Genomic DNA, 12,746 nt, shown 5'->3' with positions numbered 1-12,746 from the left:
AAAATATCTAATTTTTAATATCCTCTGACTTATTATAATAAATTTTAAATTTTCATTTTAGTTTTTTTTTCTAATAAAATGGCCTGATCATATCGCTTAGAGTAACCTAATCTATGGAACAATTTACAACAGTTTAGAGAAATTTCCTTCTTCAAACAGTGAAAGGGGCCTTATTCCGGGTGCACTCTGCCATCAATTTAATTTCAGTATAACGAAAAGTATTCTTTTTTGGATTGTTTGGCATCGTTTTCATGACATGATCACTATAAGTTTTATAAAAAAATGCCTTCTGTCTACACTATTCTACGTCACTGCATTCGTTCTACGTCACAAAAGAGCACTCATCGTTCTAAAGTCCTACTTTCCTTATTGGGTCAAGTATCATACTCGACCAAGAGGATTTGTTCATCCTTACATAAAGGCGACGTACTAAAAGGAGAGACCATAAAAGCCTGAGAAGAGCTTCGGTTCCCTTATATTCACACAAGTAAAAAGATGTTCTTGTTGCTGAGTAAATTAGTTTACTCTCTTTTTCTTTTATGCGTAACAACCTTATACCTTATACCTTATACTTATATTACCACGTAAACGGATAGTCGGTCCTTGCCGCGAGGGATGGGTCCGAATGAGATTTTGGACCGATCCTGTCGTGTGAAAACCGACGCCGCTACCAATACACTACTGGGTCACCTCTAGTTTACTTCATACTTTTATTAAACATGTATGTTAAAGCTCAAAATCAAGTCATTAATTAATCATACACCTCTTCGACGAGGTGCAATTCTGTCTCAAACATTAAAGTGTTATGTTATCGTAAAAAATTGGAGCAAGAATCGCTGCAATTTGCGATACGTTCAATTTCTCTTCTGCTGGACGGGGTTTCTTTTTTTTTTTGTTCGTACGTGACTTTCAGTTTCAAATGATCGTTCTAACGTTGATCCATCTGGCTGCAGTTCCTGTGTTCGCATTGCCAACAACGCTGTTAACTCATCCATCCGCAGTCACAGAACGGCACCACTTGGCTTCGTCCACGAGCCGCTGAACGTTGTTTATTAATGTTGGCCTTCTTCTTTGCATCGCATCACACAAAAGAGTGCTGATCGCGTTGGCGATGTTTCGCATCAATTCGCTTCCAATATGTTTCACTTTACTCCTCAATTGGTAGCAATAATTTGTCGGTGAAGTAGCGCGCTATTTATATATATATATTCGTCGCAAAACCACACTAGGCATGATGAGGGTATCGATGCTCTTGCCCACCGTCTTCTTGCCCACTTGAGAAAGTCGACATCGAGCGCAGCCAGACGGACGTCATCATTCCGGTCCTCCCTCCTTCCTTTGGTTCTGCATTCTTGTAGAGATACAAAGAGCAAAAATTTGCATCGAAGAAGGCACACAAATGAAGGAAGGCTATGAATACTCAGGGAAAGTACGACGACGACGACGATGCTTAAGATGAAGGATGCATCGGGGAGGGTAGTGAGACACTTTTGCCAGTGTATCGTATCACATCAGCAGGAGTTCAGCGTGTCTCCCGGACAGGTGGACAACTTAGGTTTGTAAACATATTCCATCCAGGTGGGCGGGGGAGGGGATGGGAAACATCGATTCGGAGCCACATCTCGGTGGACACAGGGCGAAGAGATTGTTTATGAATATTTTGTTTACGCTAGGCTGTTGAAGGAACTGGCGGAACTTCTGACGCAAAACTGGGAACTCTAGTTGGTTTTTGCGTCAAACAGGTAAGAGATCTTCGACCTCTGAATTTTCTTTCCTTTCAGCCATCGTGAACGTTTATCGAACATCATTAGCAGGAAAATGAAGTTTGATCGAGCTGGAACTATTCGATGACGTTCCTCGTGTGCCGGTGCCGGTTATATATTCAGAAAGCGTTTATTGCTGTGATCGAATGCGAATAATCAATACCGATTAAATCATCCATATTCGTAGGACTTCCGCGAGGGAAAAGGAAAATTCATCGACCAGTCAGAGAAACAGAGGAATCTCACCAAATGCTTGCCCGCTGACCAGGAGCTGTTCCATATGCATGGAATCTGGTACGCCACGGGGTTGGGAAATCATACAAATCGCATCATGATGTTGCTCGCTTAATTAATTCTCCACGAACACGCGCTGATGGATTGATTTTCATCGATTGGATTTGGCGCTAGATAGGCTGGGCGGGGGGAGGGTTTATGCTGCAAGAGGAATGTTTCCAGACAGACCGCAATTGTTCCATTATTCTTGCTCCCCCAAACATACAGCGGACACATGATGCAACAAGTGCTATCGTCATTCTTGCAACCACAGCGCGTACGGGGATGCAGCACTTTCAACTCTCGTTATTTGATTGCGCTAAAAATAGTCGATGAGATAATCGCCACCCGTGCACGTTCGTTGCGTGGCGGTTTTTATTTTTTTATTTTGTCCCCATCAAGTACGCCCTCTATTTCTGATTAGCCCGCCGATCGAGAGGGTAGTAAGTATTAAATTACTCGCAAATAGAGCAGCAAACAAATCCAACCCAGACAGGACGACAAAGCAGTTCGGTGGAGCGTGCAATATACTGCAACAGTAGTATTGGCTAATACTGCTGGCGCGCACTGTGTGTTTGTCTCCCTGCCCGGATGACACATCGAGAAGATTCAATTCGTGCCATACAAAACGGATTTCCTGCAGCACGACGAGTAACACACCTTATCGGAAACAGCTGTTTTCGCGACCGTTGCAGGTGTTCATACGTGAGGGGTTTTTTTTTCCTGTCGTACACGAGAACATAACACTAATCTTGCGACCATCTTATCAGTCGATTCTTTATGTACGATTGTCGTTTTAATCTCATCCCATTGACCACCACCGTCCCGTAAGAGATAAACGAAGTTACACACTAAAGCACCTCACGGTTCGTTCGTTGATAAAATGGCACGGTGCTGTGTTTTCCTTATCGGACACTCCTGTTGAGCGAATGTTGTAATCGATAATTACACGCTGGCTGCTGTTCAGAGCAAATAATAAACCTGCACGGAAAATTCCTATCCGTCTTCTGGGGGCTCGGAGGCTATCAAAATACTCTCCGTACTCTCCCCGTGTGACGATCAAAACTGATACCTTCAATCTTTAATAGCGTATCACTAAAAATGGTCAATTTAGAACACTATCAAACATCTTCATTTCCAACGCGAGAAGAATAAACAGCCACGGGGCACAGTACACACTTTATCAAGGTCATGATTTACAACGATCGACTATTATTGTGCGTAGTATTATCGTTTTGCAGACTGAACCTTGTTTACACCCAAAGCACGTAAACAACCGACCGACAGTGGAAAGAGCCCAGAAGCATAGTGTGTCAAACGCGACAAGCCCACATTTCGCTGGCCTTGAAATCGCTTTTTGCGCTTCAGGATGATAACCGCCGCGGTGAACGATATCCTGCGATATCCTTTAAACGTTGCGACGAACGTGTTGCCACCGCACAACGACCATTATGAAATGACGTCGTAACTTTGCCACGCCAATATATCGTCCCTGTGGCGGAAGCGATATCGATTGACAGCGCAATAGCCCACCGTGGGTAAGGAAGGACACAAAAATCCGTTCCGTTGGACACTTTTTCAGGTAGTTGGAACAGAGCGGTACGGTACAACAGCACTTTCCCTCTCAAGCGTCTAAACACTGAAGATGCTTCCTCACAGTCATGTTGGTAAAAACTTTCGTGCCAATGCACACCGTGGCCAGAATGCAGACGGAGCAGGTATTCCACGTCTGTGCACTCGCCCAAGTACGGTGGTGAGGTTAGGCAGACACTTTTAGATGGCCTAATTTTCGCCTTCCCATCATCAAGGTGTGTTATCGTTCGCAACACCGCATTTGAACGTCCGAAAGTGCCATTATGCGTTCCTGCATTTTCGGGGGTGGCGTCGTCATTTTCGGACGACACGGCCCTATATCCCGGTGCTTGGATAAATATTGTCTCGGGTGCGTTGTTTACGCGCTGGTCGCTCTCAAAAAAATCGCTCTCGAGTGCCGTTTCTCTTGGGGTCTGTGTCTGGGATGCTCTTTATGCCTTGAGATCGCTCCGACGCCACATCCCCGAAAACGAATGGCCGCTGCTAGGAAAGGGAAGGAAAGTGGAAAGTGGGAACGGTTTTATGTAGGCCTACGTGACTTAGGTCGTGCATCAAATTAGTTTGAAGCGATAGATTTCAACCCAACGTAACGTGACGGATGAAGGGCCCTGGACTGTGTTGTTCTGTGCTTCAAGTGAGCACACGACGTGTATTTAAGAATAAATTGAAGTGTTTACTCTGGGATAGGAGAGCTGACTGAGACTAAATCGCAGACTTCAGAGATTCAAAATGTCGATAAAGCCACTTAACATAATTGATCGATTAATATTCTTGATGCTTATATATTATCAAATCTTGCCCTATTTACATCGGCGATCTCACTTTTCATTTGAGTTGGGGAAAAGCTCACCACTAACACAAACATTAACACAAAGAGCTTTACATCCAGCCCATATTCGTCCTTGAGACGCTGCCTGAGATACGTTTACTCACGCTGAGTTTAATTCTTTCGCAATTTTAACGTCATTTGTTATTGTTTATGAAGCTATTTTTCGCAAAGAACTTTTCATTTACTGCAAATATCCTGCTGCGAGAAAAATGATGAAATCGTTTGCAACGATTAAAACATGCCAATTCACGATGAAGGTTGGCCACACAAACGCACAAAGAGCATGATGTAAATATAGCTAGGAATTACCTCTTTTATTTTACATCCACTTCCGGTCACCCTCGGTTCGTGTGCTCGTGCTTCCAGAAATAATCCTTCGCTCACCGTACAACACCAAAAAAAAAACTGTTTACTTTTATCGTCGTCGTTCAAACGGCAAACTGCGGGAGCTTTTGGAACTTTCACACGATTTTCTTCCCCCGCTTGGGCACTATTTATAGTGTCGGAATCGTACTACACGCAAACACGCAACACGTCGCGGGGAGATTGAGTTTAAAAATTACATTCCGCTGTATGACCCAGCCACAAACACAGCTCGCTGGGCAGCACAAAGAGTGACTTGTGTACCGTACCACCAACAAGGAGAAGGGTAACACTTTACAACATATCCTTGGTTTCTGTAAACTCCAAGATCCTGAAGCAGTTTCTGGTGGTGTTTTTTTTTTATTTGCTGTTGGGGCAAACCTCACACACCAATGTACTCTCTTCTTCTCTCGTTTACTCTAAAGCCACTTTCAATACCACTCTCTGTTGTTCTCTCGTGCGTATGTCTTGGCTTCTCTGGCACATCCTTACTGCAGCAGCGTCTCAAAAAGGGAAAATCAATTCCACCGCCCCGCTCTAGGTGGGTTTGCCGTTTTTCGCACAAGCTTGAGTGGATTTTTTGATGCCTTTTTTTTTGGTTTTCCTTCGTATGCAGATACTCATAAACTTTAGCTTCCAAAATGTTAATTTGATTGATGGGATGGCACACTTATTGCTGCAACAGATACACCTGCACGTGATGTAGAACTCACGTACGGAAGGATGCGTTTTATGAAAAAAAGGAAGGAAGAAACATTGCCAACTCTAGTTAGGCGTGAAACCCATCATCGGCTTCATTACCGCACGGGTTGGCCCAAAACCCCTTTGTTTTTGTCGACCAGCTTTTAATCAACCATTCATATTCTATTTATGGCACTGGTCACTCAAATGCGGTTGTTAAAGAGTTGCCACTGAAAAGGGAAAACCTTGTGTGCACACTGTGGTGCCGTTTTGTTCACTTCCCGACACGAGCGACCCGGAAAATTTGCGACTGATTTCCACTAACTTCCAGTTGTGAATAACTCGATCACTTTACTGTGTATTTTGCACGACGTGTGTGCGTGTGTGTGTTTTTTTAATCTTTATACGAATAAATTGTGTTGAGCATCTCTCGTTTTTCCCGATCGCCACAGAGAGAGAGAGAACGAGAGGTTTATTGTTGAAATATCCTTTCCATCAGGGGGTCCTTTCCTGCGATATCGTAGTGGAGAGCAACGATGAGAACGAGAGATCCCTAACGGAAGAAACGATTATGCTCCCCTAGGTTTTGATGGAGTTTCTCCTACCGTCAACAATTCATGCACAGCTATAGTGAGAAATTTTCCACGCAAAATAGCCATGCGATGACCAAACCAATGACCTGTTTACATTTCTAAAAAGTTCTGTAAATGTTTGATGAATTTTAATTTAAGTGTAAAATTTAAATTTTAATAATATCCACATTGATTACAGAGAGAAATTGTTTTGTGATGTTATCGTCACCAATGCAAAAATTTAGTTTAAGTTTGATGAAAACAAACAATATCATGAAAAATAAATAATTAACGTGTAGTCATTTCCCGAGTTACTTAAAAAAATTATTTTCATAAAATTTTACTCAAAATATCGAAATAAACATAAAACTTTCGAACGTGGAAAGAATTGGAAAGAAGAAGAACAATATTATTCTTCTCAGGCACGCATTATTCGCGTAACTCGGGACATGACTGTATACCAAACTTAGTATAAAACAACATTTATTTTCAATGTAATTACACAAAAAAAAAAAACACAACAACACCACAAACGATACATTATCCAACAAAGAAATATTGCCCATTCGCTCAACGTCAACGTCGGACCATGATCTCATTGTTTCTTCAAGGACCCACCCCCAAGATTCCTGGCGCATGGCATGTCGCGATGTTTTGTCGATTTTCGTTCCACCTCGTTCGTAAATAGTCCCTCGCAAGTCTGGCGTTCGTCCTTCGGCAATCGAACTGCACCGATATGGGGTAGCCAAAATAGCAAAAGCTTCCGAGAGCACGGGGCTCCAAACGCCAAGCCGTACGTGACCCGATCTCGAATCTTCCGCCAGCGGAGAGAAGTGCTGAAGGAACTGCCACATACACACCCACACAGTGGAGCTTTTCCAATTCCATTCATACAGGTGCCTTGCCAAGAACGGGAGCGATCCTGTGATAATTGCTCAGAGAGTCAGCTATCAGGACCCCCGGTGGACGCTGACAGAATACTGAGGCTGAGCGGCCCTCCAAACGGTTGCATAATCGATAAACGTGAGTATGCGCAAAGGATGCTACTAAATACCCGCCGTACGTAATTCGGCTTTACTTCCGCCACCCGGTTCGATCACGGCAAAGCGGAAAAGCGTTCGTGCTTGGTTATTGATAAAGTGATTCCACTGCGACCACCCATCCCGCTTTACTTCGGGGCGAGGCGCAATGGGGAAGCGGGGATGGTGAATGGCTTTTTGGGCAGGACCTACACTAGAAGTAGCACAACGCGTTTCCCGCATCATCGACGAGAACTGCGGGAGAAATGGGGGGGAAAAAAAAAACTTTATCGTATGCACAGGTGCTCAGGAAATTGTCAAGGTTTTCTTCTTCCGGCACAAGTACCATCCGCGTCGCGCCATTTGTGCGGCAGGACATCAACACATACACACACACACACACACACACAAACACAAAAAGGACGAAAAACGGGTGACACAGAAAACCATAGAAAAGCGTATTAATAAAAACTTTCATTGTACAAAAGCGGCCGCCATTCGTCCTGTCTGTCTGGTGGCTTTCATGCACCTGCCAACGTGACATATCGCACCATAAACTCATAATCATTTGTCGGTAATATTTGAGACAAGGACGAACCTGATCGAAGCTGGTATGAGAAGAAGCATGGGCACTGTATTTTCAACGATGAGGACAAATCAGATTGAAAGGAAAAGCCCTTTTTTGATCGGTTTGGGTACTCTAGCACAATGAAATCTTTTGTCAAAGGCAGCATGGTTGGGGTTGTTAAATGAAGAAAGAAAAAGGTAAAAAAATATTGGATCCATTATCCGAATTAAATAAATAATGTTCAAAAAATAGCAAGTCGGCTATAGACTGTTTAATATCTTTAAACAAATTGAAAAGAAGGAATTCGCTAATGTGATTTAATATTAAATAACTTATTGTTAACCATTCCGTATTAGATTAACAATTAATAAATAAATTGCAAACAAAAAGAAAAATAATTTAATTATTTAAAACATAAAAAATGTCACAAAAAACATAACATAAAAAGGATAAAAAAGAACAAAATTAAGCTAACGCGTGAAACAGAAGCTAAATAAAACCAAGCAACCAAGCAATAAAAAAGAATTAAAAATAAATATGAAACTATCAGCAAATGCAAATTACAAGGACAGATGACAATACATTTGCAAATGTATTTCATTGCTCATATTTTAATCAAACTGGTTGTGCATGCAGTTATGACGCACAAACGCAAAGATCAATGCACGATTAATAACAGACCGTTAAGTGAAATTTAATCCATCGTCCATTTGTTCCATTCCTGCCTGCCGCAGATGGCGACATTTTCTCCACACCACACACATGCACTCGTCGTGTGAAGAAATATTCAGATTGCACGACGCATATATATCGCGGTATATCGCATACCCGCACGATCGCGAAACGAATGACGCAATCGAGAATGCAGCAGCAGCGATGCAACACGGTTCCGTACTCCGAGTTGTTTTATCAACAAAACCACCCCATAAGCGACCGAAGTGGCGGCATGACCTTCAGCAGGCTTAAGAACAGTGATGAAATGATGCAACAATAGCATGTAGCGGGTGCTTACCTTACAGAATCCTTTTCCAAATACACTAAGCAATTAAGTGTATATTCTGTATAGCTTGCCTCTATATTGTTCACCACGCACACACGTCATCGTTGTACTGATACATTATACACAAGATACTAATGTAATTAAAGCGTAACATTTATCAACATCTAGTTTACAGATGTATCTATTTTGAGACGGCAAACACGCAAAAAGCGAACCCATCACGATGATGCAGCCAAAAAAGCACAATGGCATGATTTATGTTTTAGATTTAGAGCTCATTGATAATGAAGCGTATCGTTTGCGATAAAAAAAAACGCGCTGTTTGGCTCGCTGTTCCGGTTTTACGTGGGCGTTTCTCTGTTTTGGTCATTGTTTACGTACTGTTTTACATCCCACTGCGTTGGTTTGTTTGGTTAGGCTAATCGGTTATCGTTAAATTTAATTTGTAACAGCAACAGCAGCCAACAGAGCTTAGCCTTTCTTTGTGGAGTGATCGTATTAGGTTTCGATTTAGCGTTGTTAAATTGATTAGATAAACAATATCAATATTGAACCAACAACCAATGTTTTCAACAGCAACAAAAGTAAATGTAATAATTAATTTCAGGATAGCTTTCTGCTTCCCGTTTCCCATTCGGCCATCATAACTCCACACACACCATGGGCCACGTGTGCAGGTTTAGTGTATGCATCTTCGTCACTTTTCCTTTCCCGGCATATATATAGGACACAAATGGTCCACCGCTACTTTCGTATTCAGGCGTATGTTACGTGGACAAACAGCACAAAACGACCAAAATGCCCTATCGTGTATCGTGTTTGCAATGTGCTCCGGTCGATTGGCTTTTCGTATCGTTTTCCTAGTTTTGCACGTGTTCCAATGTGGTGCCGGTGGAAATCTAATACGGTTGCTTCCGGTATTGCATACATTTGGTTTTCCTTTTGCCTCATAACCACATTGTGGTTATCCTTTCCACAGTGCAAAGAGGAAATCTTAATGTCAAAGATCATGAAAAACGCAAAAGGAGAGAAAAAAAGGGGCTGACGACAGCGTTTCGTCCAATATTAAATGCATTTTATATTAATATTGAACAAAACTACAGACACCATGAAAAAATCCTTCGTTGCAAAATAGGTTTACGAATTACGAGAATGGAAATATAAAATCTAATCCATAGAAACAGAACCACAATAAAATTAAAACTTCTTCCCGTTATGGTAGCAGAGTCTGTCGGGGTAAGTGGAATGCAAATGGCAAATATATTTCAGCGTCAGCAAATTCACGTACCAGCCATTTGGTACCACAAACGATGGATGCGGTTTAAAAATATCCCAATGCGACATAATAACCTACCACCGTTACAGTAGACGCGATTAATTATCGTTGTGCATTCTCGTGTGATTCGCATGACTTTTAGCAGCAATAAAAACAACCTAATCACCAAAAACGAATGTGATCAGATAGAAGGAATGTCTCTTCTGTTTTTGGCAAATGGTAGGTTAGTAGCATTTCACTGGTACTTCATTTCTGGCAAATTATCAGAATGGACAGGTTGTTTGGCCTATTGCTTCGTTTGCTGTTGTCGCTAATGGGATTACGGATCTATGCGCCTTTCGGACATTATCGCAATGATAGATTGATTTGTTTTGCTAGTCAGCCCTTAAAGGGCATATGTTGCTGGTGCCAACAGGCGAATTACGTCGTACATTTTTAAAAATCTAAAATAAAAAGAAAAAACATGGAATATAGATATTGAAAAATTTTAACTTCATAATAAACCTGTTTTCATATACTTTCTATTCACCAGAATTCTAATGTTTGGTACAAACATTCATTTAAATACTTTCAGAAGTAAAAATCGCCGGAAGGATCTGGTCTCGCTTCTTCTTCGCGACTTCCAAGCAACCCAGCCACAGCAAAACATCGCCGCAAAAGGCACAGTACTGTTCCAGCGCCGTCACGACCTTCACCGCATTTGCATTTGCCACGAGTGGCTGCTTAAAATAAACGCATGGCAAAACGGAAAGATCGTTCGTCAGACTAGCGACCGAAGTGCGTGCGATGCATTAATATATGCGGTCCGATATGCGACAAGTAACCGTCGCCAGAGTGTTCGCCCTGTTTCTCTGCATGTGCACGACATTGATAAGCTTTTAAATAACACCAAACTTCAAGACCCAACTGAGACAGAATACATGTGTGGCGCTGTAGTAAGCAAGGTTCATTCCATGTGCGCTTCTAGAACGCAAGGAGAGATATTCTCTATATCGGGAATCATTGGGGGGATGTATGGGGAATTACTAAAACAATGCAGAATGAAATAAAAAACAAGGAGACTAATACAGAAATGGCAAATTATTGGGAGAATGTATAAAGAATTCAAAGATATTTAACAATACATGAAACAAACTGATCGACTAATAACGCTGATGATAACCTCTTGTTCAAGTGCGATACATGTTTTAATAACCATTTACAAGAAACTTATTTATCATTCAGCTAGATGTAGGAATAATCTTTTCTGTTTTGTATTTAGAGTTTAATATAAAACTGTTCCGATATTTCGATAAACCCTCTTGGTAAAGTAAATATACCATTAGAAAACCAATAAAGCGACCCTGACCGTAAACGGATAATTTTTCATTATCATTACCCTCTATTTAACAAATTTTAAAGCCCTATAGCGATCGAACAGCGATACTCTCATGAGCGATTGTACAGAAGCCTTGAAAACCATTCTCGACGTAAACTCGATCAGTTTCGATCGATGCGCTCTAGTGCAAACCAACAAGAACATCTAAAGCAAATTATTTTTTTACCCGGACAGCAGCAATATAACAACAAAACGAATTAAAATACACTTTTCCTGTATAGATTGCTAAAAAACAAAACAAAAACTAATATTTTGCAAAATTGTAAACAAAAAAATCCGCTAAATGTTACGCATCGTGAGCACACACTTCCGATCCATTCCGATCACGCGAATAAAAGTGAAGATCGCGGTTACTCTGCGGGTGCGGATGATGGTGTGATGACGATGTGAAGCTTTAATTATCTCTTGTGCGCCGCGGGGACTGCGGGGTACGATGAGGAAGGGAAAGTAAAAGTCCTTGAGGTGGCTGGCACGTTCACGAATTCATTTCATTGTGCGATAGATTACACATCGACCAGAGCAAAAACCGCAGACGACGCGTACGATACGATGTTGACGCTACATCAGAGTGTCGAGCCTCCATCGTTTCGGTTTTTGGAGCTGGTTGTTGTTGTGGGGTGATAATGATGCATCTTAATTATGGAAGACACACACCGCTATCATCTCCAGCGTGTCGCAGAACGGACGTGCGCCAATTCCACGAAGAAGCTGGAAGCTTTGCAACAGCTTCAAGAGACTGCGGCTTATCAGTAAGGAGAATAGACCATAAAACGAGTGTAACTGCTTAATACTCGTGTTGGCGGTAGCAGATTGCAAATAGAGATCCGAGCGTAGTAAAGATTCTTTACAGATTACACAATACATCAAACGCTTTCAATCAAAGTCATGGCATTGATTACATCGCTCTACAGTTGGTGTGTTTAATAAATACACGTGTGTACCAGTCTAATCACTTCGAGTATCCTTTCCTTTCACCCATTCAAAGCTAATGGTACATTCCCATTCTATTATCACGCGCAGATTAGTTCATCGTCAATCGCATTCCGTCTCGTGTTGTTATATTTCACCTTTAACATCATTACCATCATTTCGCGCTGATTTCGTTGGATCGCGCTATTGCCCCACCAAACAGCGAACAGATTTCGCAGCAAATGATCTTTTATTGCGTCCATGCAGATTGTGACCGTTGTTGATGTGGTTGTTGTGCGTCGTTTTTTTTTGTTTTGGATTGCTTATTTTGGACGAAAATGATTTGTTGCTAAAAATAGAAGTAAAAGTTGAGGCACACACCAACTGCGGCCGCGACAACAAGCCCGAGGTGGGGCGAACTGCCGATCGTGCTGGGGGTTATGGTGCTGGCCGTTTGGCCTCGGGTACGTCGTCCATACGATTGGAAGGGTGCCACCGTATACAGCCCAGAAGTTGACACAA

The 12,746-nt window shown here is 42.0% G+C and overlaps 1 protein-coding gene across 2 annotated transcripts in view; it reads right to left on the bottom strand.

Annotated features, from left to right (window-relative positions):
- Window positions 1–12,746, bottom strand: part of LOC128305422 (protein FAM13A) — a 34,675-nt gene that overhangs the window by 21,353 nt on the left and 576 nt on the right. Inside the window, exon 1 of one of the 2 annotated variants that reach the window (XM_053042857.1) lies at window positions 4,768–4,897. The exons of the other annotated variant lie outside the window; for it this stretch is intronic. The gene's annotated coding sequence lies outside the window, so the exon portion shown is untranslated. Of the gene's footprint in view, window positions 1–4,767; window positions 4,898–12,746 lie in introns of those variants that run through there. 2 annotated transcript variants of the gene reach the window in all.

This window comes from Anopheles moucheti, chromosome 3 (assembly GCF_943734755.1).
Source record: "Anopheles moucheti chromosome 3, idAnoMoucSN_F20_07, whole genome shotgun sequence".
Lineage (NCBI taxonomy): Eukaryota > Metazoa > Arthropoda > Insecta > Diptera > Culicidae > Anopheles > Anopheles moucheti.
This window is presented reverse-complemented; position numbering and strand designations above follow the sequence as displayed.